The following is a 24,509-nucleotide window of genomic DNA, read 5'->3' on the forward strand; positions in this document are numbered from 1 at the left end:
ATTCCTTTTAAGTCATATTTTCCGATACCATTTACAGTGTCGACTAAAGTACTTGCACGATTTACACTAAACTTTTCAAAATGCTGTAACCTTTCGTAAGGTACTATGCAGTAATCTACTACACCAGATCCTCGAGTAAATACGTACGTAAAACCATTTTGAGTCATATTTCAGCCATTAAGTATACAACAGCTTACATCAGATAAAAAATCACAGAATATACTTCCATACGTATTACATTTGAAATCAACTACATGTCGTTCTGGTAAGGAGTCTACGCCTGGTATGTAGAAAACAGTTTTGGACACAGTTTTTTTTTCAGTAAATCGAATCCACATAATTCCATCTTTACTGCTTTCGACAATTTCTATTAAAACTGATCAGCAAAATCGTTCCTGACTAAAACACCAACACCACCCGATCCACATTTCGCCCGTTTGTGTATATTATTTCGCTTATGGCCAAACCATTGATATCCATTTATTACAATAGAATCATTTCCTCTTAAGTGTGTTTCCGGCAGTCCAACTATATGCAGATTACAGTGTGTTATAATATCGGTTAAAAGGTTAAATTTATCCCGTTTGCAGTCAGTATTCCAAAATCCACATTTTACCTAATACCCTCTTCTTTTACCATTTCGACCTCTGACGCCACCATTTCTACCACGTCCAGAATTATTATTTGCTGGTTGCGTTCTTGTTTGTCCATTTACTTGATTGACATCGCTTTTACCAGCTACGACAGGACTTTTCTCCTTAAACACACGATTATCATTTGATGTTGGACAAACCCTTGTTCCTCTCATTTCTAGCTTATTCATGCCAATTGCTTTCACTATATTGCGCAAGTTGTTGTTCATTAGCCTCTGTGCTTTCGGTATATCATTTTCGATAAAAACGTCCTGGAAATTTCTCGGCTGTTTTAGCTCTCTTTTCTTTTCCAACACTTTACGTTTTTCTGCACTTGACTTTAACTTAGCTACCACAACACCATGCTTCTTTTTATTTGCCGTTTTCTTTCTTTCCGCTGAGACCACTTGTATATCTTTCAGGCGTAATCCATCTTTAAAAACACTGATAACTTTATTCACAACACTTTCGGTTTTCGTTTTGGATTTTGAGTCACGAAAAAAAATCTAATATGGCCACCAAATTAAAGATGGTCGACATAAAGTACTAGGAATACAATACCATACACTTAATGAGGTCTACCAATATGCTAGAGTTCAGTACATATTCATGTAGGGTATCAAATGAAAGCCCCGAATATGAGCTATCTAAATATTACCAGATTTTAATATTTGTTGTTCATGATTATTCTCACAATTGAAATATATACCCACTACCCCATGAAAAAATGGCAAAAATGGCAAAAAAAGTTTTTTTCAATTGTCAAAAAACACCAAAAGTATGATAAACAATTGATTATTTGATGTATTCTAATAATTATTGAAGTAGTGGACATATTTTGTGGTATTTTTTTAAGTTTGAAGCACGATTTATAGTCAGAATATGAGGAAATTGGTAACATATTTTGAAATATCCAGATTTGTTAATTTTCACCTTTTGCCTCTGATGACAAATATGCTTTTGCTAAAACAGTTCGGTTGATCTCAATTGAAAAAAAAATGTTTAAGCTTTCATAGAAATACCACACATTGGTAGTTTTAATAGGATAAATACTACGTATATTGACAATATTACCCCTATCTTCCAAAAGTTTCCACCAGAAACTGTGAATATTCACAAATGATCATCTTGAATACTTCCACCGTAGTATAATCTGGCAAAAATTAGTAATAACTGTGTACAACAGATATATTTGGAAACCGTTTGGCTACATTAATATCATTTGTGTAGCCCAAGTTTGGAGAAAAAGGAAAATTTTGGATTTTCAGACTTTTCAGATTTTCTTAAATTTTGTAATATCTATCCTTTCAAAATAAAAATGTGTATGTTATGTCCAAAACCATTGGCTTTAACATGTGGAGGAATAGAACATATATTTTATAAACCCAAGCGATATATGGCCTGATATTATTAAATCTTATTAAATAGTTTATGACCTTGAAAATGAGGTCAAAGTCATAGGTAAATTTGACGTTCTAGATTTTGACCTTTGCTTTAATCATATTCATACACAATAAATCCATAGGACTTTGTGCATTAGGTTATGACGTTAAAAAAGCAAACCGGAAGTGACCTTTTGTAAACTGGAAGTGGCTATTTTTTATACTTATTTTATGTAAAAGTATATTGAACAATACATTTTTGGAAGCAGTGTCAAATAAACCATCAAATAATACCAGAATTGACATTTTCAGACCAGAAGTGACAAATTACCTCCCTTATTTCAAACAAAATTGTATAGAAACCGTATATTTTTGGAATCAGCAAACAATCAGCTATCATTTGGCACTGGAAATAACATTTTAAACCGATTTTTTATATTTTCATAACAAAATAAATCGTGAGAAGTGGTGAGACCTTCAATTGATCTCTGAACAATTGGTTTTTGATTATTATTTGATTTTTCTGCCAAATTTTGTTCTTGCGGGAAATTTTTGTTTCGCAATATGTCGCTTAGATATTTCTTATATAGTATCGTACAGTTTATGAGCTTTTAAATTTCATCCTGCTAAGCCGAACAATTTTCTTTGTAATCGTCATCTCCCAATTCATTCTTTATCTTGTGTGTGCATCTCCTTCGTAACAAAAAAAGATAACGACAAAATTCTTTTTCTGAATTGTTCGTTACATCCTCAGGAATTTTTGGCCAATTTTGGATCGAAGCGATCCAGTGAAATCTTATAGGAGTTATTTACCATAACCAAATAATTTGTTGTAATATTTTTGTAACTCATAAACCGTAAACCGTATAAACCTAGAGTCCTTTTATTTGAGGTCCTTTGGTCCAAACTAAGAAATGAGGTCAAGGTCAAAGGTCAAGGTCATGTTCTAAATTTTGACATTCACTTCAAACTGCTTCTACTCAGAAAGAGTTAAAGATATTGACAAAAAAAATTTGACCAAAATGTAAGTCGCGACATATAACTGGAGAGTTTTTGTCGAAATGGTACGCATCATTTTTTGAGGGTTCCATGCTACTGAATTGGTAAAATGAACAAATTAACTAATTATAGCTTCAAACTTTGCAGCTATCATGATGCATACATGCATCTTATCTTAATCATTCAACCAAGGTCCTCCACCGACCACCACCCCTCCCCCCTCCCTTTTTGATTTTTTTTTTAGGAATCTCATTTCTATTTTACTGTAAAAATGCTTATCCTTCTTATTGACAAACTTCTTTCTGAAATAGAAATCCATCTCTGCAAAAATCTGCTCCAATTCATGTATTTTCTGAAATTAATTGATAAACGTTTTGTTAAGGTTCATGTGGACCTTTTGGCTAAAATGGCTGCATTTTCACCTTAAAATGTACTCTGAGTACAGACAAACCTGAGTATCTGGAAAAAATTAAGGCATAGCATGCTCTAGATAAATAAAATTCAAATACATTTTATCTTTTAGAAAATCAAAAACTTAACTGGAATTTGCACTGCACTTTTTTTCATTCCTCCAGAAGGTGCCAAAATAAACAAAGTTGGGAAAGAGGTTTGAGAACTTCCCCACAGGTAATAATTTAAGTGAACTGTATTGATTGAAATAGACAATAGAAGGACAATAGATACCTGACAATAATTGGGGATTTAAACCGTGTACCTGAGTGGACCACATCAAGTGAAACTCAACTGTTTGTTAATTTTATCATCTTCTGCAGGGACGAAAAAAAGTGCAGAGCAAAATCAGGTTAAGTTTTTAATTTTCTAAAACATAAAATGCATTTGAATTTTATTTATCTAGGGCATGCTATGCCTTAAAACTTTTCCAGTTGCTCAGGTTAGTCTGTGTTCAGAGTAAATTTTGAGGTGAAAACGCAGCCATTTCAGCCAATGGGTCCTCAGTCTAGGTTAGTCTATGAAAAGGTATAAACTATGAATATTTAAAGCCCAAGGCGTAGCCGAAGGTTTTAAATGTTCATAAAACATGACCATGTATTGTCTGACCAATTTAGAACATATTCACACCTTCGAGTGACATAACAAAATTAGCCTCTCATTGTAATAATCAAATTTTGATATTAGCTCACTTTAAATGTTAACATTGTTAGTAAAAGGGATGTAATTCATTTTTATTGGTCATTTCAATCATTCATGATGGAATGAAAGAGCAATGAGATAGTTTTGTGATTACAAAAAAAGGATAAATTATTGAAAAATGCATATGGGGATGTCTTCTGCTTCAGGTACAATTTAATCATATATATCTAGAATTCATAAATTTTAAAAAGCACACAATGTTATATAAATCAGCTTTTCTTAAATTGTAAAATTTAAAAAAAAATTTCATCGATGAATTTTAATTTACAATCGTTTCAACCTTAGATGCTTGTTTTATCATTGATGAATATATTGTGTTTTTTTTTCTTCAAAAAATACATTTTGTTTTTGATCAACAGTCACTGATTCTTAAAACATTGATTTTAAGGTCTCGTTTAGAAATTAGATTGAATACCACATGTATTTTACCCACACCTTTCCCCCTTTTCATTTTTTTTTGTGTGTTGGGGGGGGGGGGGGGCGGGCTGGGCTCTATTTATGTACCATTAAATAACATTTACAATGTTAAAATCTCAACTTAAAATGCTTTTATTATTTTGTAGTTTTATAATCCTGATTTCATTTATAATAATTAGACAAACAACAGTACTCATGATTTTTTTGTGCTCTTTTCCTTTGGAAATTGCCTTGAGGTATTGTACACTTCGTTAGTGGAGTTTTTAAGAGTTCACTTTCATACTTAATCTACAATGAAAAGTCATTCATGTATAGCATTTTATAGTGCATGGAAATCCATGTACTATGAAAAAAAGAAGTGAAAATCCTGATTTTCCATTGGACAGAGAATGGGTGAGTATGTTCTAATCAAATATAGTTTAAATAATAGATACAACTCACCCTCCAGGTTCGTGGTATCTTTTTAATTAACCAACGCTTATACATTGTATCTACATTATAGAATATTTCACGAACAGAGCATACAGGTTCTAAAACAGCAATAAAGTTTTATTTTAAAAAGAAATATACCTTTTTTTCAAAACATAACAATTAATTTTGTATAACTTAAAACATATTTTTGTCATTCAGTTTGTTGATATTGAATTCCAATAAGCAGCTTTCGCTATGCAGTTCATATTTACTGTCGAATATTGATACGAGTTATTGGTAGTATATAGGCTTTGCATTTTCACAGTAGGATTGTTTTCATTTTCATTAAATAAAGTCTTAATTCAGGCAATTCGCTCACAAACAAAATAAAATCAAAAGGATTTGATAATTCTTACTTTGTGAGTGATATTCTGATGTAACATATCAATGAATTCCGTATAAAATGCAATTATTGCAGAAAAAAACCAAATTGAATTATGTTTCTCTAATAATTATTCCGTATCTATATGCAGGGTAAAAAGAGAAGGTATGACTCTTTTTTAGCATCTTGAAATCGAAAATAAAAAGAAGTATTATAAATCTACCAAATACCATCTTTCAAATGTCTATAAGATATTAGTCTGTTGGACATCGATATTCATATTTTATGATTTTGCCTTACATATTGGCATAATGACCTCAAACTTCTTACAATTAGTGCAAAACAGGAAAAACTGCCAAAATAGCGTCATTTTGAGATCTTGTCATTAATATTTAGATATAAAGAACAGCGTTACCCAGAAAGTTTTTTTGCTACGAAATGTACTTTACAAGGATGTCAACATTTGGAAAATATCCTTTTGGAAAAAGCTGTCACTCATATATATACTTTGAGCAAAAGCTATGCTTGAAATTTTCAAATCTAGGTTAACTACGTAAAATTTGACATCTTTATTGCGTCATAGATATATGTAATGACATCACAAGTGACCTTTCTGCACTTAAATGTCAAGATTATCTTAACCTGTTCATTTATCAATAAAACTAGCATATTAGTAATTTTGAAAGGCTTGAATAAGTTAACTATGTTTGCAATGTTATGCAGGGGCCAAGTAATGGCTCTAATCATACCTCCTCCTGTATTCATTCCAATGACACTGCATCATTGAATACATACATCTTGGACAGTTGAGCACATCTACTATACCGAAAAGCTTGCTTAAGTTTTCGGTTTTGGTCATTATCTAGGGAACTTTACGTCACATACTTATGAGACGTCATTGATAGATGCATCTTGGATAAGAAAGAGCGTTCTCACAACGACTTACGCTTTACGCTTGAATGACTGGTTATGTTTTCAGTTTGGGCTTATATATAAGGTACTACAAATCACGTACCGATGCAATTTCATCAGTGAGTATACCTTGGACAGCGAAGCTGGTCCACAAAAAATGACTTTGGATACTTTTTATGTCACATGCAATTGAATCTTGACCATCGCATTCATCTTACACAACTTAAAGAACGTACAACCAACAATAGAGTCACTACAATTTATGTTTGAATATCTTACAAATTACTGTTACAAATAAATAAATACGTAATTTTAAGAATACAATGACATATTGGGAACATTTTATTGTTACCAGTTTTAATGGTTCTATATCCAAGAAGGTATATCCGATAAGCTTGCATTTTAAATTTTAAATTATAAATATCATCAGTATTAAAGTCATAAAATGAATATTGTCAGTTATTTCATGTCCAATCATCCCACAGTAAATTTATAATGAAAATTCATCGCATTTATAGAAAAAAATGAATCGCTTTCAGTAATCGATATTTTAGATTATGTTGCTTTAATAACGCATATTTGGACTTTAATCCTGTTATTGTATAATGAAAAGATATATTCAAATGCCATTGTGTTAAAAATACCTTCAAATCAATTATTTTGTATTTTCAAAACGTAAACAAACGCAGTTTTTTCCCCATCATCCTTTATTCTACAATAGTAATACTCGCGTATGACAGTGAAAATGAACTTTCTGGATCCGCACTTTGTATACACTGATAGAAGTTGTAATTGCTATTATTATAGAACTCTAAAGATATAAGGTATTGGACGATTTGTTGTAACATGACACTTAAAAAAATAAACACTGAACTAAGGTGTTGTAGGCCAATCATGTTGTTACTAGTTTTCCTATGTTGGAATTCAAAGTTCTCTTCTAATTTAACTTGAGTTATTGTTAAACTATCGATGGGGATGTAGTTCCTAAGGAAATGGGTAGAAGTGGTGAAATACAGTTCTTGTATCAAATATTTTTTACGGTTTACCCATTTCTGATACTTTGCATAATTTTTAAATATTTCGATATAATGTCAAAAAATCAGTCAACTAATAAAAGTTTGTTGTTCCATTCATTTTTCCATGCACAATTGTACCATTTTCATAATATTTAATATTACTACATAATGTCAAAAAATCGATGACGTGAATACTGGTATATTTTTTGTTCCTCGGTTTATAACAGTAATAATCATGGTCTTCATTAATTTTACTGTAAACAAGATATTAACAATATCGATCTTCTAGATGTTTTTGGTTAAAACAAAATTGCAGGTTGAGTACCTAAACATGCTCAATAGCGTGTTCTTTTCCATTACGAATTCCATTTTATTTTAAATGAAACTCAACTTAGTATAGTTAAAAGTGTTTTGTAGACTGGTGCTCGTCTTTTCGTCGTGTTTCGTTTTTTGTCGGTTTCTGTTCTACTCATGAATTTTGATTGTACCTTTTGTATCTTCCGCCTTTTTATACTATCAGAAGGTGGTGGTGAATATTGCTATTACCTTATACCTTATACCTTCGTCGAAGTCAGGTGTCAAAAATCCGATTTTAAAGACTAAGTATCCTCCCCCCATAGTTTGAAAATAAGGACTATTTTCATCCTTTTCGCTGTCAAACGTTTCTTTATAATGAGCAATAGACCTTTTTCCACCTCTGGTATGACTCCACGCATCTGTTGACATAATATTTAAAATCCTTCTATTCACACTTCAGATTAACTTAATATATCAAATGTGTATTTCCTGATTTATATGAATAACCTACCCAGTTGAGTTCTTATAGCAAAGAAATGAAATTTACAAAAAGGCAATTTACTCTTTTCATTTAAAAATTAGATTTTTAGGTACGATTCATCGTTGAGATAATTTACATGAGTATATAGAAATAATTGATACTCCTTGCAAATTTGTACTATGGTGCAAAATTTCAAAAATAATTGCACATGATCAAGTTGTGATATCAGGTATAGTATATATACCACCCGAGTATACATCATATTCATCTGAAAGTGCTAATAGTCAAATTGAAAATGAATCAAAGATCAAATTTATTTGTTCAGTGTATGTTGGATCGTGTTAATTTGTCTTTTGATTGAGTTAAACCATTTCAATTGATATTTTATAGTGTGTTTTTCTATGTTGTGATGTTTCACTGTTGTTTCAGATTAGGGGAAGGTTTGGTACCATTAAAACGTTTAAACCGCTGCAATTGTTTGCACCTGTCCTAAGTCAGGAATCTGATGTTCAGTAGTTGTCGTGTGTTGATGTGGTTCATAAGTGTTTCTCGTTTCTCGTTTTTTATATAGATTAGACCGTTGGTTTTCCCGTTTGAATGGTTTTACACTTGTTATATTTGGGGCCCTTTATGGCTTGCTGTTCGGTGTGAGCCAAGGCTCCGCGTTGAAGACCGTACTTTGACCTATAATGGTTTACATTTTTAATTTTTTTTTTACTTGGATTGAGAGTTGTCTCATTGGCACTCATACCACATCTTCTTATATCTAGGTATGAAATCGTCCAAATTATAATTGTTTTGTATTGTTATTCTAAACTGTTTCCCAAAATTGATCGCCTTGAAGATCATAAAAAAACATTTTATTAAAATCAAATATGTCAATAAAAGTTTTGATTTTGTAAATATTGCCGGTATTTTTAATGATCATTCTGTTAAAGAATAAATTCCTGGCTATTTAGATAATACTGAACTCCCTCTTATTTGTTATGTTTACAAAAAATCTAATCAGAAATATGTGTTTAATTATAGCGAAGCGTGTAAAGATGTTAATATCATGGACAATACACCTACGTCATGAAATTGCAGTAATTCCGAATACATTATGGCCCCAGTTCCCATGTTATAACAGGAGACCTAAACATCGTTTATGACCGAGAGTTGAAATCATTCCTCAGTAAAAGACCTAAATATCGTCCCCCGTCAATTATTTATTGGAATGAGTGTATGTCGTAACAACATCTACGACTCACTCCGTACTTACTGCTCGAAATGGATAAAACGAGAAAAAGCTGACAAAAAATCCTTAGATTTTTATTTTAATTCAGTAATGAACATAGTTGATATTCGTATTAAAGATTTTAAAGAACATTTTACTCCTAACAACAACCATAATAACCCTATTCCTCGTATCAAACATAAGCTAAAAGAACTCGCCAAGGGATGTGTTTTTGTCTCGGCTGATATAAGGCTGCTAATAATATCATTATTATTTGACGTAAATTTTACATTGAGGTTCTGCAAAAAGAAATCACCAATTCACCAACATCAATCTGACTCCATTTTCGGAAAATGACATCTGTAACAAAAATAAACTTTCAGCTACTTCTTTACAAGCAGAACCAAATACAATGAAAGTTCCAACTATACTGGCTTCCGAAGCTGCACAAAACACCTTACAAATATAGATTTATTTCGTCTTCAAGCCATTGTTCCACTACTAAACTGTCTATTCTACTTACTGGTACTCTTGGTACAATCAAAAACCTGGTAATAAATTGTTCAAATATGATACTATCATAATTAAGATGTGCTCAAATAGACTAGGGTTCGATTAAGTATTGGGGTGAAGTAGATATAAAACCCGAAGTCATTTAAGCAAATGTAACCTGATAAAATTGATTCTCTATCAATGTTTTTGTCTTCTTTTTTTTTTTCTTTTATAAGAAAGCGTTTTCTTCTCCCCATATCAAGTAAATATTTCGTCCAATTCGACAAAATATGACAATATCCTACTAACAGTACTACAGTTCAGCAAAGAATGACAGGATAACTCACCTCGTCTATTCTCGCGAGATCTCATTTAAGATATGATACTATCATAATTAAGATGTGCTCAAATAGACTAGGGTTTGATTAAGTATTGGGGTGAAGTAGATATAAAACAAAGTCATACTCCACCTGAACAATGGAAGTTACCATACAGAAACAAAACAAACCTTAAGACGTCCCAAAACTCATCCCAAAACTCAAACCTTAAAATTAATCCATATGCTGTCAGAAAAAACAGAAAGTAAAGCCATACATAAACTTGTTCCAGGGACGTCCTTAACTTACAAATTGAAAGTATTCAATTTACACGTCGTAAAATCTCACTGTGACTTTGAGATGAAGAATGACAATCAAAGCGCCATTGCATGTTAATCTTGTTTAAATTTTTTATTTGAAATGACATTCGTATCGAACATTTTCAACCATATATCCATAAACTCCCTTTATATACACATTAGTGACACGAATTAAGAGAACTGTTAAAACTTCTAACAATACAATCGAAAGATGATAGACGAAGACAAATGGGGTGTGAATGAAACTGCTACTAGTGCCCTTTATGCAAAACGCTATCAGTAATCTCACCACAAAAAGAACCATATGTTGAAGGACAGCAAATATTCAATGTCACAAACTAAGCCAAGGTGCACTTCAAAAGGTTACCTTGTTCAGGCCTTGTAGAAACATTAGAATAAGAGATGAGCACCTTGCAACTGAAAACGGTTTACAACTTATATTATATATTTCAAAACTGGTTTCGTCTGCGTTTGTTCATTTACTTCTGCTCATAATCTGAGTATAAAACACTGCCTCTCTGCTAAAACTTCAGTAGCCACCAATTAATTAAATAATGTGTATGATGAGCCTCTAGTTAATTCTGTATGACCATCTATTCCAAGTAAACCTCTATTTCCAAATGCATTAGCCATTCTCAGTACAATAATATGACAGGGGTATAACCTAATAATTTAAATTCTGAATCACTTAACTACATGCAGATACTATAGAATATTATCAAGATTTCAGTCATTGAAAAGAAACTTATTTTTCAACATTTTATTATGTGTATATATTTCTTTTTTCTTCTAAAAAATATCTTTAAAACAACAAAAGTCAATGCCTCTTAATACAATACCAAATATAATACATTATCGCAATTTTACAAATGAATAAAAGACATTTATCTCTTGGGGGAAAAAAAGAAAAAAAAGAAAATTGAATGATAAATTTGCTATACCGACATAATATGCCAAATGAAACCAATTGAAATAAATATTATTTAACAACAAATATTTACCAATATATTTTTAAGCAAGTCTACAATAAATACAGACATAATATGCCAAGTGAAAACAATGGAAATATATGTAATTTCACTAATAATAGCTAGCATTGGTCAGTTTTTTTATCAACCCTTGGTTGATACCAAATTTATCAAAACTTTCATTAGAATTTTCGAAATCTGCATCGGCCACCTCGGCGCAAAGAAAGCTTACAGATGTAGAATCAACCAACTGAGTAACTCTTGAATATCTATTACAACAAGAAATGATTGTAACAGGATGCTGTTACGAAGTCTCCCAAACGAAGCTCCCATAATTCGTAATTCCCAGGTTCGCCTGACATTGGGCAACAACAAGTGAAAATTGGTTTGGTCAAGTAAAGTTATATGCATTAGTGATGCCTGGGGACTAACCCTGTATATCATTCAAATCATCTTGGCATGACAAACCAGAATATATATGGTTAAGGGGTGGGGATCTCGACCATTTACAAGATACTAGAACATTGGGGGTGGGGGGAACCCCTGTGGACTGACCCTATACGTCATTCAAATGTTCGTTACATGACGAACAGGAATATATATGGTTTAGGGGTGGGGATCTCAACCATTTAAAAGATATAAGAACATTGGGGGTGGGGGGAACCCCTGGGGACTGACCGTATACGTCATTCAAATGTTTGAGACATGACAAATAGGAATATATATGGTTTAGGGGTGGGGATCTTGACCACTTACAAGATATTAGAACTTTCTTAAATGGCAGGGGGTGGGGGTGACCCCTGGGGACTAACCCTGTATATCATTCAAACCATCTTAGCATGACAAACCAGAATATATATGGTTTAGGGGTGGGGATCTCGACCATTTACAAGATATTAGAACTTTCTCAAATGGCAGGGGGACGGGATGACCCCTGGGGACTAACCCTGTATATCATTCAAACCATCTTAGCATGACAAACCAGAATATATATGGTTTAGGGGTGGGGATCTTGACCACTTACAAGGTATTAGAACTTTCTTAAATGGCAGGGGGTGGGGATGACCCCTGGGGACTAACCCTGTATTTCATTTAATGGGTTTTATCATTTAGAACATTTTCAATTAAAAAGATTGTGTCTATCACAAACGGTTTTCAATTTATAATCATTTGAAAATTTAAAAAAATAAAATCCCATAGGGTTCTATAGTAAAACCCTCTTTTCTTTTTGCCCCTCAAAGTACCCCTTTATAAACCCCATTGCACAAACAAAACCCTGATTGCACCACTAGACATGTTAGTCTAACATAGTGTGAAACCCTAAGTTAATCTGACAAGCGGTTTTGGAGAACGGGTGCGGACAAGTTCAAATTTAAAAGCGGCGGAAGAGGAAGAGGAAGAGGAAGAAGAATAATAATAATAATAAGAACTGAGCAAAAACAATAAGTCTTCCCAAACTTCGTTTGGGAGACTTAATAAGAACTGAGCAAAAACAATAAGTCTTCCCAAACTTCGTTTGGGGGACTTAATAAACTGTTATCACAGAGATATGTCTCGCTTTTTAGTAATTTCGATAATGCAAATGTTGAAAATAAAATAGCAACACTTTAACATGCAAGTTTTGCAAATATTCAAGGTCAATGAACCATGACTAAAGGTACATGGCTAAAGAATCTCCACGGAAATGAGATGTGCCAATGGTAATACAACTGCATACCAAATACTATTGAATTATCATAAGTAGTTCCCTTTAAACAAACCTAAACACAAACTTAACATGTAAACTAAGCAAAATTTCAAAGTCAATAAACCATAACTGAGCGGGCATGGTCAAATAATCTCCATGGTAATGAGATGTACCAATACTAATAAAACTGCATACCAAATTAACAGCCAGTAATGCCTTTTCTTTGTTTGAGCGTCACAATAAGACAATCCTTTATTCATAAACCCGCTACCTATCCACCTGTAACAGGAGACGGTTCGACCTTTGCATATTTTCTATTTATCAAATATCCTTTTTTTAATTATCTGTGTATTTTAATTGGTAAAGTCCGTAATGTTAACTCAGCATCTAAAGCTACACGTATTTTCTACATTGTACTGATGAGCTCCTTTTTATTGTATGTAAAAATATACAATCTACTCCAACAATACGTGTGTATACTACTCGAACACACCTTTACCTATAAGTACACCGACAAATCAATACTCTAATACTGATCACGGATCTTGACGTCAATATCTCTATAAGTTAACTGTAAATTGAATACCTGCAATCGGACAATTATATTAAATCAAGCTAAATTGATCTTATGGCTCGGAAATAATTAATTTCCGAAACGCAAGTCTACTTGATATTTCCGACTTTAAATTGTAAACCGTCTGTTAACCTCATATAAAGGTTCGAACCACTGGGCCCTGAGTCTCCAGGTCTGAAGAGATCGAGATAAGTAAGTTTTTATAATTTAATAAGGTCTCTCAAAATAACAACACATGTAAATTGCAATAACAACATGAAGTATCAAAGTCAACAATGTACACGTAAACAGAGCACTCAAATAAGTCTATCAAAATATTGCATTGTAAAATACTGTAAAAGTTCTTAGGTAGCAATACACAGTTAGGGGTTTGGTTTCGCATTTTGGCCCCGGTGGATTTTTCAAATATGAAAGTTATTGTGTAATAAAATTAATTTTTAGACAGCTGAGTACTAATTTAGCCCTCAAAGGTGGTTTATAAGAACATCAAGATTATTTTTTACATGTTTTATGGGCTATTTTCTGTTTGACTCTCCGTATTTTCATAGCTAGACCGGTCATCGGTCCAGAAATTAATGTAATGTTTACAAACACTTTTTTTCTACACGAAGTTTTTGACGCAATTTTACAAAAAAATGAGACGAAAGACATATGATTTTCATTGGATTTATTGAAAGATATATGTAAACAGTTTCAGAAAAGGTATTACTTGAAGTGATTGAAATTCTACTTTTGGTCAAATTTTGGGGAAATATGTGACATCTTTTCCCCCCTTTTTGCTATATTTTATAACAAAAAAATGCAGATTGTTGCCATGGATACACCAAGGAGAAATTATATTTTACCATTTCATATACTGGATATGAAATCTATGGAAGATTCTGATTACATACATATGCATATATATGACACAAACAGTAAGCTTAATATTGCAAGAAGGCAATGAAAAGGGGATGGTAAAATTTATGAGGGAACATTTTAATATTTTTTCCTAACTGTTTATTGCTACCTTATCAAAAATGTAAGATGAATATTAACGGCTTCTAAACAAACGGAATTCTACCGTAAATACCCTAAACTATTTAACTTTATCGAAATCTCATTAAATATTAATTCTAAGCAGCCGTACTCGGTGATCACGGTTGTACATTAAATGCTTCTCTTAAAGACTTCCCTTTTGGGGCATCAACTATAGATTGGAATGCAAAATTGCAAAATGCAATAGCATTCAGACGTTTTCCAAATGTATATCTTTCCCTGTCAGTACCATCACACTATTCACCGTTTCTCCTGTTAAGGTTCATCATAACAAATGGACAAATTTTATCAGTAAGATAAAATCTTTTTTGCATTATGATGGGCATTTTTTTTCGTTCCTGCAGAAGGTGTAAAAATTAACTAAGTTGGGATACAACTTTGAGATGCTCCCTCTCAGGTAACAACTGGTTTGTATTGTATTAATTGTCCTTGATTGGCATGGACAATAGATATCTACACATCTATAGGTGAGTTAAAGGTAGAAACTGAGTGGACAGTATCAAATGCAATTCAGGTGTTTGTTTATTTTTACACCCTCTGCAGGAAGGAAAAAAATGCCCATCAAAATCCAAAAACGATTTTATCTTTCTGATATACAAAATAAATTTAACTTTTATATATCTAGTGGATGCCAGGCCTTAAAACTTTCCAAACTGCACAGGTAAGTCTGTACACAGAGTAGTTTTTGAGGTGAAAATACGGCCATATTTGTCCATTTGTTATGATGAACCTTAAACCCTCAAACTCCTGAACACGTTTCTCTACAGAGTAATCTATTAAAATATGGTCCCTTTTCAGCTTTGCTAAACTTGAATCTGATATCGGCTCCACTTGAGACCTCACTACAGGAAAACCGGGATTAACAGCTTCCTTATCAGCGAATGTCTAAGTTTCAACACACCAGCCATAATCAACTAAAAGAAACAAAATGCTAAATGTCACAAAGCCATCCTACAAAGTTGACAATTATTCAAAGTCTATATTCGTTAAGACATAATGCATAATAAATTATAACAAATATCAAGTATACAACAATCAAAAAAGGTCTACTCGAATATACACACATCAAAAGAAAATTCTAGTTCTAAGTATACAAGGTGTATGTCCCCTTCTAAAGTATGTAATAAAATCAGAAAAATATACTTATACTACAAAAAAGTGAGATTCCATACATATAACAAAGGGGAAAAACGTTGTCAAACAAAAATATCATATTTTCTTTTGAACCAAAAATCCAACCTTTCGTTATTTTCATAAAAACATTGTAAACATATATTACTCCCTTCTATGTCTATGATACCCTAGTGTTAAATAATTGCAATAAATATTAAAAAAACTTCACAACCAATACAACCTTGAACGTTGTCCCTAAAGTTGAACGCACCTTAGAAGTTGTACTTGAAATGTCAAAATTTCACTTAAAGAAAGTGAACTAGGGAAGTAAATGCTACTTTTAAAAATTATTTATTATTATGCATAATGTAAATATAAAAGTGAAGAAAAAAGGCTGTGGATTTTCTATATAATGGGAACAACAGATTGATACATAATCGGCCGTAAAAACACTTTTCCACCACAGTAAAATATAACAATATCCCGACATGGTGATGCGAATCTAGAAAACAATTTAATGTCCGTCACACATTCAAAATGGACGACATAAAATGCATTCAGATTCTGACAAATACAAAACGACAATAAATAAGTAAAGAACAACGATATTAAAATAAAGTTACGTTTTTTTCCCTATGTTATAATAACCTAATACCATAACATAACAATATACTTACAATTTAACGTTACAATCGAATCAACAACTTCTTACCACATGCCAACAATCTGCACGAGAAAAAATGGCGTGTCTCAACATTATCCGAAAATTTAAACAGAAATACCGAGCATAGCCCTTGCTATCTCTTCTATGTCTAAAGTTCATTCCAATACATAATTTCTCTTCCAGTGTTCAATTACATTAAAATAAATTCCAATACATAATTTCTCTTCCAATGTTCAATTACTTTAAAATAAAGGCCCTAAATTGCCTCGTTCAACTTTATCGAATACACCTGTAACTACATTCAGCATGTACAACAGCATGTAATAAAAACACTAGAACTACGTACTCGACTAGGTACACAAATATTGCAATTCTTAGGCCGCACCTATCTCTTGCCAATAATTAAATTAAAAAACTTTTATACACCTGTAGCTACTTTCAACATGTACAACAGCGTGTAATAAAAACTTCTTTTTTTGGGGGGTGGGTGCTTGAGTCTTTTCTGTTGCAATTGTCCGTTTTCAATTTGTCTAATAATTTATAAGTGTATTTATTTTATGTATTTATTTTTTTTTTAAAAAGGAGACGGCATCCTGTTTATAAAGTATATACCTCCCCAAATTTCAAGAAGGGGATATTATAAGCACACCTGCATACCATTTTCCATTTGCATTTAATTTTATTTTTATTTTTACATTAACAAGTTAAGGGAATAGAGTTAAACAATATGGAGTGAAGTTTTGAGAATGATAGTTAAATGTTTAAATGAATTCTTATTATTACATAAACAATAAAAATAAATAGGGAATGTGTCCATGGGACACAGATGATGCCCCCCTTTTTTGCTTATAATGTTATAAAGGGACATAAGAACGGTAAAAGTGATGCTACCCAAATTTGCATTGGATCAGAGTTTTGTGGTAATAAGCATTATGTATAAGCTTCATAACATTTGGTTGAGGCAAACTTAAGTTAGAAAACGGAAACGAAAAATTCAGCAATTTTTCCATTTGTAAAAGAGCATAACTCTAGAACGGTAAAAGTGACGCCACTAAAATTCAAACTTGATCTGTGTTTTGTAGTAATAAGCATTGTGATTAAGTTTACTAACATTTGGTTGTGGCAAACTAAAGTTAGAGAACGGAAACCAATTTTGGGACGTACGGACAGACGGTCAAGGGTAAAACTAAATGCCACCTCTATTACAGCGTGGACATAAAAAAATAACCAACTACATTAAAGATGTGAAACACAAGATTTAAAGATGCAGAACTCTGTCAAATAATTTTAGAAAAAAGGAAATTCCACTTACACTAGTAACTAAATATAACCCTACAGTTATAAATCTTAACAGAGCTATTAAGAAACATTTAGCAGATTTTTCAAAGAGATGAATATAGTGAAACAATATTCAAAAAGATGCCTATCATAGCATTTAAACGCTGTAAAAATTTAAAGGAGCATCTAGCAAAAACAAGACTTTTAAATAGGGATACTTTTGAGAAGGGACCCTTGCTAAGAATGCAATAGAACTTAGCTAAAAAAATTCGGAAACACCGTTAATTAAAAATGTATACTTTGTGTTAAAACGCTATTAGTCTTTACGACTCTATAAAAACCGTGTCAAGTCTTGATGTTTTAGCAGTGTATGTAATGTGCGAATCCTAAAATGTAATTTTTACTGTATCCGTGATGAATTTCTGATGTAGAATGATAAATAAACAGACGACAAATTCAAGATTTTTGAATAAAATAAGAAATAATATATAATGTGTACTGTTTTTATAAATTCATGATATAGGTATGAGATGCGGACGGGTTTTCATCGCGCCTACAGCCATCCAGGTGCAAAATTGATACACAAATAGATAAATATTAAGAATAGTTCACGAACAGAGCGTGCAAGAGATTTAAAAGTAGCAGTTTAGTTTCATTTGCAGAAAAATGTACCTTTTAACATAATTATTAATGATGTTTAACTTAAAACAGGTTTTGTTATTCAGCTTGTTGATATTGAATCAAATTCCACTATGTTGTTTTCGTTATGCTATTCGTGTTTACTGTCGAATAATGATACTAGACTTTCATTTTCACTGTAGGGCGATTCATTTCTATTGTATATGCGATGCATTTTCACAGAAGGAAATTAATTAATTTTCATTATATAAAGTCTTAATTCAGCCGAATCTCTAACAAAATTTATGAAGTCAGAAGGATTGATTATAAATGCATACTTATTGAGTGAAAGTCTGAGGTAATATATCAATAAATTCCTTAAACATGGTATCTATTGCTAATATAGTCAATTCTATTTTCTCAAATAATTTGTCCTGATCTATATGTAGGATAAAATTTATTCTTTCCTATGAAACGTCATCATAAAATATATATATCTTGTACAGTTAAGCCAATCCACGTCACCGGAAAAGCAAAGTTTCTGTTTCGGTCATAATCTACATCGCATACTAATAAATTAAACGTCATTAGAGCTAATTTCCTAATGCTTGTAGTTAAAAGGTGTGGTTGGCCATGATTGTGTAAATGTTGCCTAAGCATTGTAATTAAGATTGAGCAAACGTTTATACAAACAAAGCAAGCAAGCCAACCAAACCTTCAAACTACAAGCGTTAGCAAAATAGCTCTAATGGATGCATTTTGAGATAACAAAGAGCTTTCACAAAACGATCTTCATTTCACGATTGAATGAGTGGAAACGTTTTCATCTTGCACAAACAATTGACGCTTGGATGACTGGATAATTAATATTTATCATGCCATTGTGTATAAATCTTATACAGTAAAGAAAGTTCGAGCAACAGTCGAGTCACCTTAAATATGCTTGAAGTTCTTATAAGTCGGTGTTACAAATAAGCCAAGACGCAATTGTGAGAATACAAAGAAATATTAAAAACAGTTTATTATTACATGTTTAAATGGTTCTATACCACGGGGTATAACCGCCGTACAGTTGATTCCGGAAGCTAATCGCTACATCGCGAAGCAATGTTGGTAGATATACCGTTCTTATATTTACACCAAAGACTAATTGACTAACTGTTCAGTTAAGTATTCAATGTTTATGAAAACAAAGTTTACTGCTCCTGGCAGCATTGTATATCATTTATATTACATAAACACCATATGTGACTATTTTGAATAGACAGGTCTGATAATTACTTGTAAACATCGCGAAACAAACACTATGTGTAACTCAGTCTTGATTAAACTACAAATAGAGCATAGTTGGTTGGCTCTTTCACTAAATGCGACCGTGTATTTTGTGCTTTGTTGTTGTTAAAATACGAATGAGAAACCCGTTGTTTTAATTTTATTTGAAGACATTTACTTGAAAAACTGACATCAGAATTTTGACACTATACGATTCATTCTCTTTGTAGTTTGTTTTCTTTCTTTAGTACTGTTCGTTGTACATTCTTGTACTGTTCGTTGTGTAAAAGCCTATCAATACGGTAGAAATATGTATGACACGGCGTGACAACTGTTCAAAGCTTTTTTAAGAGAGTTATAAAACTTTTCAAAGAAAATTCGTCGTAGAAAAATGTTATATTCATGGATGTTCTGCTCCAGTAAATTTTCGGATCCATGACAAGCTAATAGCAAACTCACCAACAATATTTAAATATTCATGATTTGAACGTGGTTATACCCGTGTATATTCAAGTAAGCATCTACGACTAGCTTGCATTTCAAATTGTAAATATCATCAATATTAAAGTCATTTAAAAACTATTTTCAGTTGTTGTATGTCGATTAATCATATAAAACGACAATGAAAATTCATCGCACTTCCAAAAATTCCACATCAGAAATGATTGCACTTACAGTGATAATTCAATGCATCTATAGTTAAAATGAATCGCATTCAGTAATCAATATTATGGACTCTGCTGCTTAAATAACACTTTTTTGGACTTTAATCCTGTTATTATACATTAAAAAGTTATATTCTGTTAAAACATACATTCAAATCTATTATTTTGTATTTTCAAAGAGTAAACAAACGCAGATTTCCCCATCAACCTTTATTCTACAATAGACATACTCGCATACAACAGTGAAAATGAACTAACTGGATTCGCACTTTATATACACTGTTTTAGTATGTATGTTGGTGATGGGAATATATGCATTTGTGGAAAGTTTTACCCAAATGTTTGTTAAGTTTTTCTCTTTTTAAACAGAAAGTGTATGTATAAGTTACACCGCGAGGGTGTTAGACCAAGTAAGTGCATCTAATTTACACCCCAAGATATTATGATTAATGTAAAATGTTAGATTTCTATAATTTAGGTGTAAATTTATTTACACCAGAATGTCATTAAACGTAATTGGATACCCTGCCTTTAACATTGATCATAAAATTATGCAAATTAGATACACCTTCTCATGCTAATGCCCTTGTGGTGTATCTAATACTTAAACATGCAACCCCCAACCTGCAACCCGCAACCCGCAACCTGCAACCAGCAACCTGCATTTTAGACAATTTCATAAATTGCATGCTTATATGGGTGATTTCGAATCTGTTCAAAGTTTTGATTTTCTACCCTATATACCACTTTGCCTCATAATCTTATTAAGAAAAAATCACACACCTAATTAAATGGGCATTTTAAAAGTCAGAATGCGAATATATATGTTCTAACTCTTTTAGGTCATTTTTAGTAACAACAGACAAAAGAACTATTGTAATAATTTAATGTTTTGTAAATATTGACCTCTAGTTAAATTGGCTTTATAACTGTTTATTTGTGTACAGAGAAAATTAATGACGCAAGACTAATTTGACAAATGGCTAGTTTTATTATCTGCAGTTAAAGTTGAACTGTCAGATGTAATTAAGACAAGTAAGATGTCTTGTGGTGTTGGGTAATAAAATAAGTTATGCCTATTTGTTTTGTCTAGAGTGAAAGTAATTAAACTTTCTGATAAAGGGCAGTTGGTCAAGATACTGGCAGATTGTGCATCAGCTGTGATACTAAGGATGTGATTTTCCTTGAAGTCTTGAATCGGTATAGATTCTGGAGGACTTGTATTTAAAGTTTATATGTTTAAACTTTGTAATCTAACTTTGTCAATAATCTGAAGTAATGTACATTTGTGAATAAACTTGTAAATATATATCGCATTATTTAGTTAATGGAAATTACCACAGGATACATTGTCGTGCCATAGTATGGTTATGTCCGTCCGTCCGTCTGTGTCGTTGTCGTTCCTCCCCTCGGTCACGTTACACTATGTCAATTGGACCTGCTTTGATACGATTATTGCCCTTGAATTTTTACTATAGATAACATTTCTGTTCGCTATGGAGATTCCGTATATCGTCAAGTTATCGGAATTCCAATGGGGACTAACTGTGCACCACTTATTGCGGACCTGTTTCTGTATTGTTATGAGTTACAATTTATGACTAAAATCAGCAAAGACCCATCGAAACAACATCTGATACAAAAGTTTAATAACACTTTTAGATATTTGGATGATATATTGGCTCTCAATAATGACGACTTCAGTATGTACACTAAAGAGATTTATCCTGCTGAACTGACTTTAAATAAAGCTAATACTAACAATGAACACTGCCCTTTCCTGGATCTTGATATATATATGTCTTTAACGGGAATAACGGGAAGCTTAATACCAAAATTTATGATTAAAGAGATGATTTTTCATTTCCTATTGTTAATTATCCATTTTTTAGATGGTGACGTTCCCTTGTCGTTATCTTATGGTGTTTATATATCTCAACTTATTCGATACGCTCGTGTATGTAACAACGTATTTGATTTTAACGAAAGAAACCTCTGTATTACTGAAACATTATTACACCAGGGTTTTTGATTTCACAAACTAGTCAAAACATTTACTAAATTTTATCATCGGTACAAAGACATCATTCGTAAATATAAATCAACATGCAGACATCTTATACGTTCAGGTATTTCACATCCAATCTTTTATGGTAATAGTCTATACAAAGCACAAAAATGTCCAAATTCACCTCAAAAGCTAATCAAACCTTTAAACAGACTTATTCAGAAGGGATATAGTTACGATACTGTTGTCAGGTCATTGAAGATGGCATATTTTGGTATTAATATTGATTCATTCATAGGGTCTTTGCATCGGAAATAAACACATTTATTCTAAAACCTGTTGTTGGCATGATACGGGTTATGTTCTCATATATTTTATGATGGTATGATACTAAACCCCTAACGGGAGGGATTGTGCTTGATTTTCATATGATGAAGACATAATCTTTCAATCAGTTTAATTGAGGTCTGGAGCTGGCATGTCAGTAACTGCTAATAGTCCTTTGTTAATTTATGTATCATTGTCATTTTGCTTAGTTTCTTTTGTTACCTATTCTGACTTCTGACGCGGACTTCTTTTAAACTGAGTTTTACTGTGCGTATTGCTGTGTGTTTGTTTATTCTAAATTGGCTAGAGGTATAGGGGAGGGTTGAGATCTCACAAAACATGTTTAACCCGCCGCATTTTTGCGCCTGTCCCAAGTCAGGAGCCTCTGGCCTTTGTTATTCTTGTATGTTTTTTAATTTTAGTTCATTTATATGTTTTGGAGTTTAGTGTGACGACCATTTTCATTGAACTAGTACACATTTTTGTTATGGGGCCAGCTGAAGCCCGTCTCCGGGTGCGGAATTTTATCGCTGTGTTGAAGACCCATTGGTAGCCTTCGGCTGTTTTCTGCTCTTTGGTTGGGTTTTTGTCTCTTTGACACATTCCCCATTTCCATTCTCAATTTTAAGACTCATTAACGAAATTTAGAAATTATTGTATTAAATGGAAATTAAGAGTCAATGTCGACAAAACCAAAGTTATGGTCCTTTCATAAGGTCGGCTTCCAAGGAATTTAAAGTTTCTTTACAATAATTTAAATATAGAAATCGTAAAGGATTTTAATTATCTAGGTGTATATTTTTCAAGAAATTTTAAGACTTGTAAACTACATCTTGATGAAAGGGCTACCAAAGCCATGTATTCCTTATTGAAAAAAGGACGTTACCGCAACCTTTCCGTCAAATGTCAAATGGACCTTTTTGACAAACTCGTAAAACCGATTCTACTGTTTGGTTGTGAAATTGTTATGAAAACGGGATTTTGTAACAATGATATGCTTGAAAAATTTGTAAACTTATACCCCACGTTAAGTCTTCAACACTTAGCTCTATGATTTATGGCGAGTTAGGCAGATATCCATTGCATATTGATATTAAAATAAGAAGGATTTTATATTGGACAAAATTGTTAAACGGGAAAGAGACAAAATTGTGCTCAATTGTTTATAAATTAATGACTCAAATGGCACTCGAAACAAATTTCCGATCAACTTGGCTACAAAGCATAGAAAACACACTAAACGAATGTGGACTTTTCTTTATATGGACATATCAAACATGTTATGATGTAAATTGGCTTAAGCGAATTGTTAAAACTACTATAAAAGACCAATTCACTCAAACTTAGGTCTCAAGTGTAGAAACCGCTGCAATAACTCTGAATTACAGGCTGTTTAAAGAATCGTTAGAAAATAAACTGATAAGCATTTCGATGTACTAAGCGACAAAGATGTGTTTACATTCTGTAAATTTAGAATGGTAAATCATAAACTGCCAATAGAATGTGGGAGGTGGTCTCATATCCCAAGAGAAAATCGGACCTGCCATTCATGTGAAGATGGCGATATTGGTGATGAATACCATTATCTCCTCAGAGATTTACAACAGAAAGAAAAGAATACTAAGATAAAAAATTCACAAAACGTAATATTCTTAACAGGTAACTTATGAATACGTCTAAACTATCTAAGCTTAGAAATTTGTGTAAGTTTATTAGAGTTATAAACGATGAAGTAAATTCTCTCAATTAACCTACTTCCTCCTCCCTCATATTTTAAGGTCTTCCATTTAATATACACTTCACTTTTTTAACACGTAATCATATCTATGTATTTCTATTGTATTTCCTCAACATATGTATCTTTGTATTAT

At 32.3% G+C, this 24,509-nt stretch overlaps 1 protein-coding gene across 1 annotated transcript in view; it reads left to right on the forward strand.

Annotated features, from left to right (window-relative positions):
• LOC127698513 (uncharacterized) overlaps nucleotides 1-24,509 on the forward strand; it is a 49,622-nt gene that overhangs the window by 22,274 nt on the left and 2,839 nt on the right. The window lies entirely within an intron of this gene.

Source organism: Mytilus californianus, unplaced genomic scaffold (assembly GCF_021869535.1).
Source record: "Mytilus californianus isolate M0D057914Y unplaced genomic scaffold, xbMytCali1.0.p SCAF_4, whole genome shotgun sequence".
Classification (NCBI taxonomy): Eukaryota; Metazoa; Mollusca; class Bivalvia; order Mytilida; family Mytilidae; genus Mytilus; species Mytilus californianus.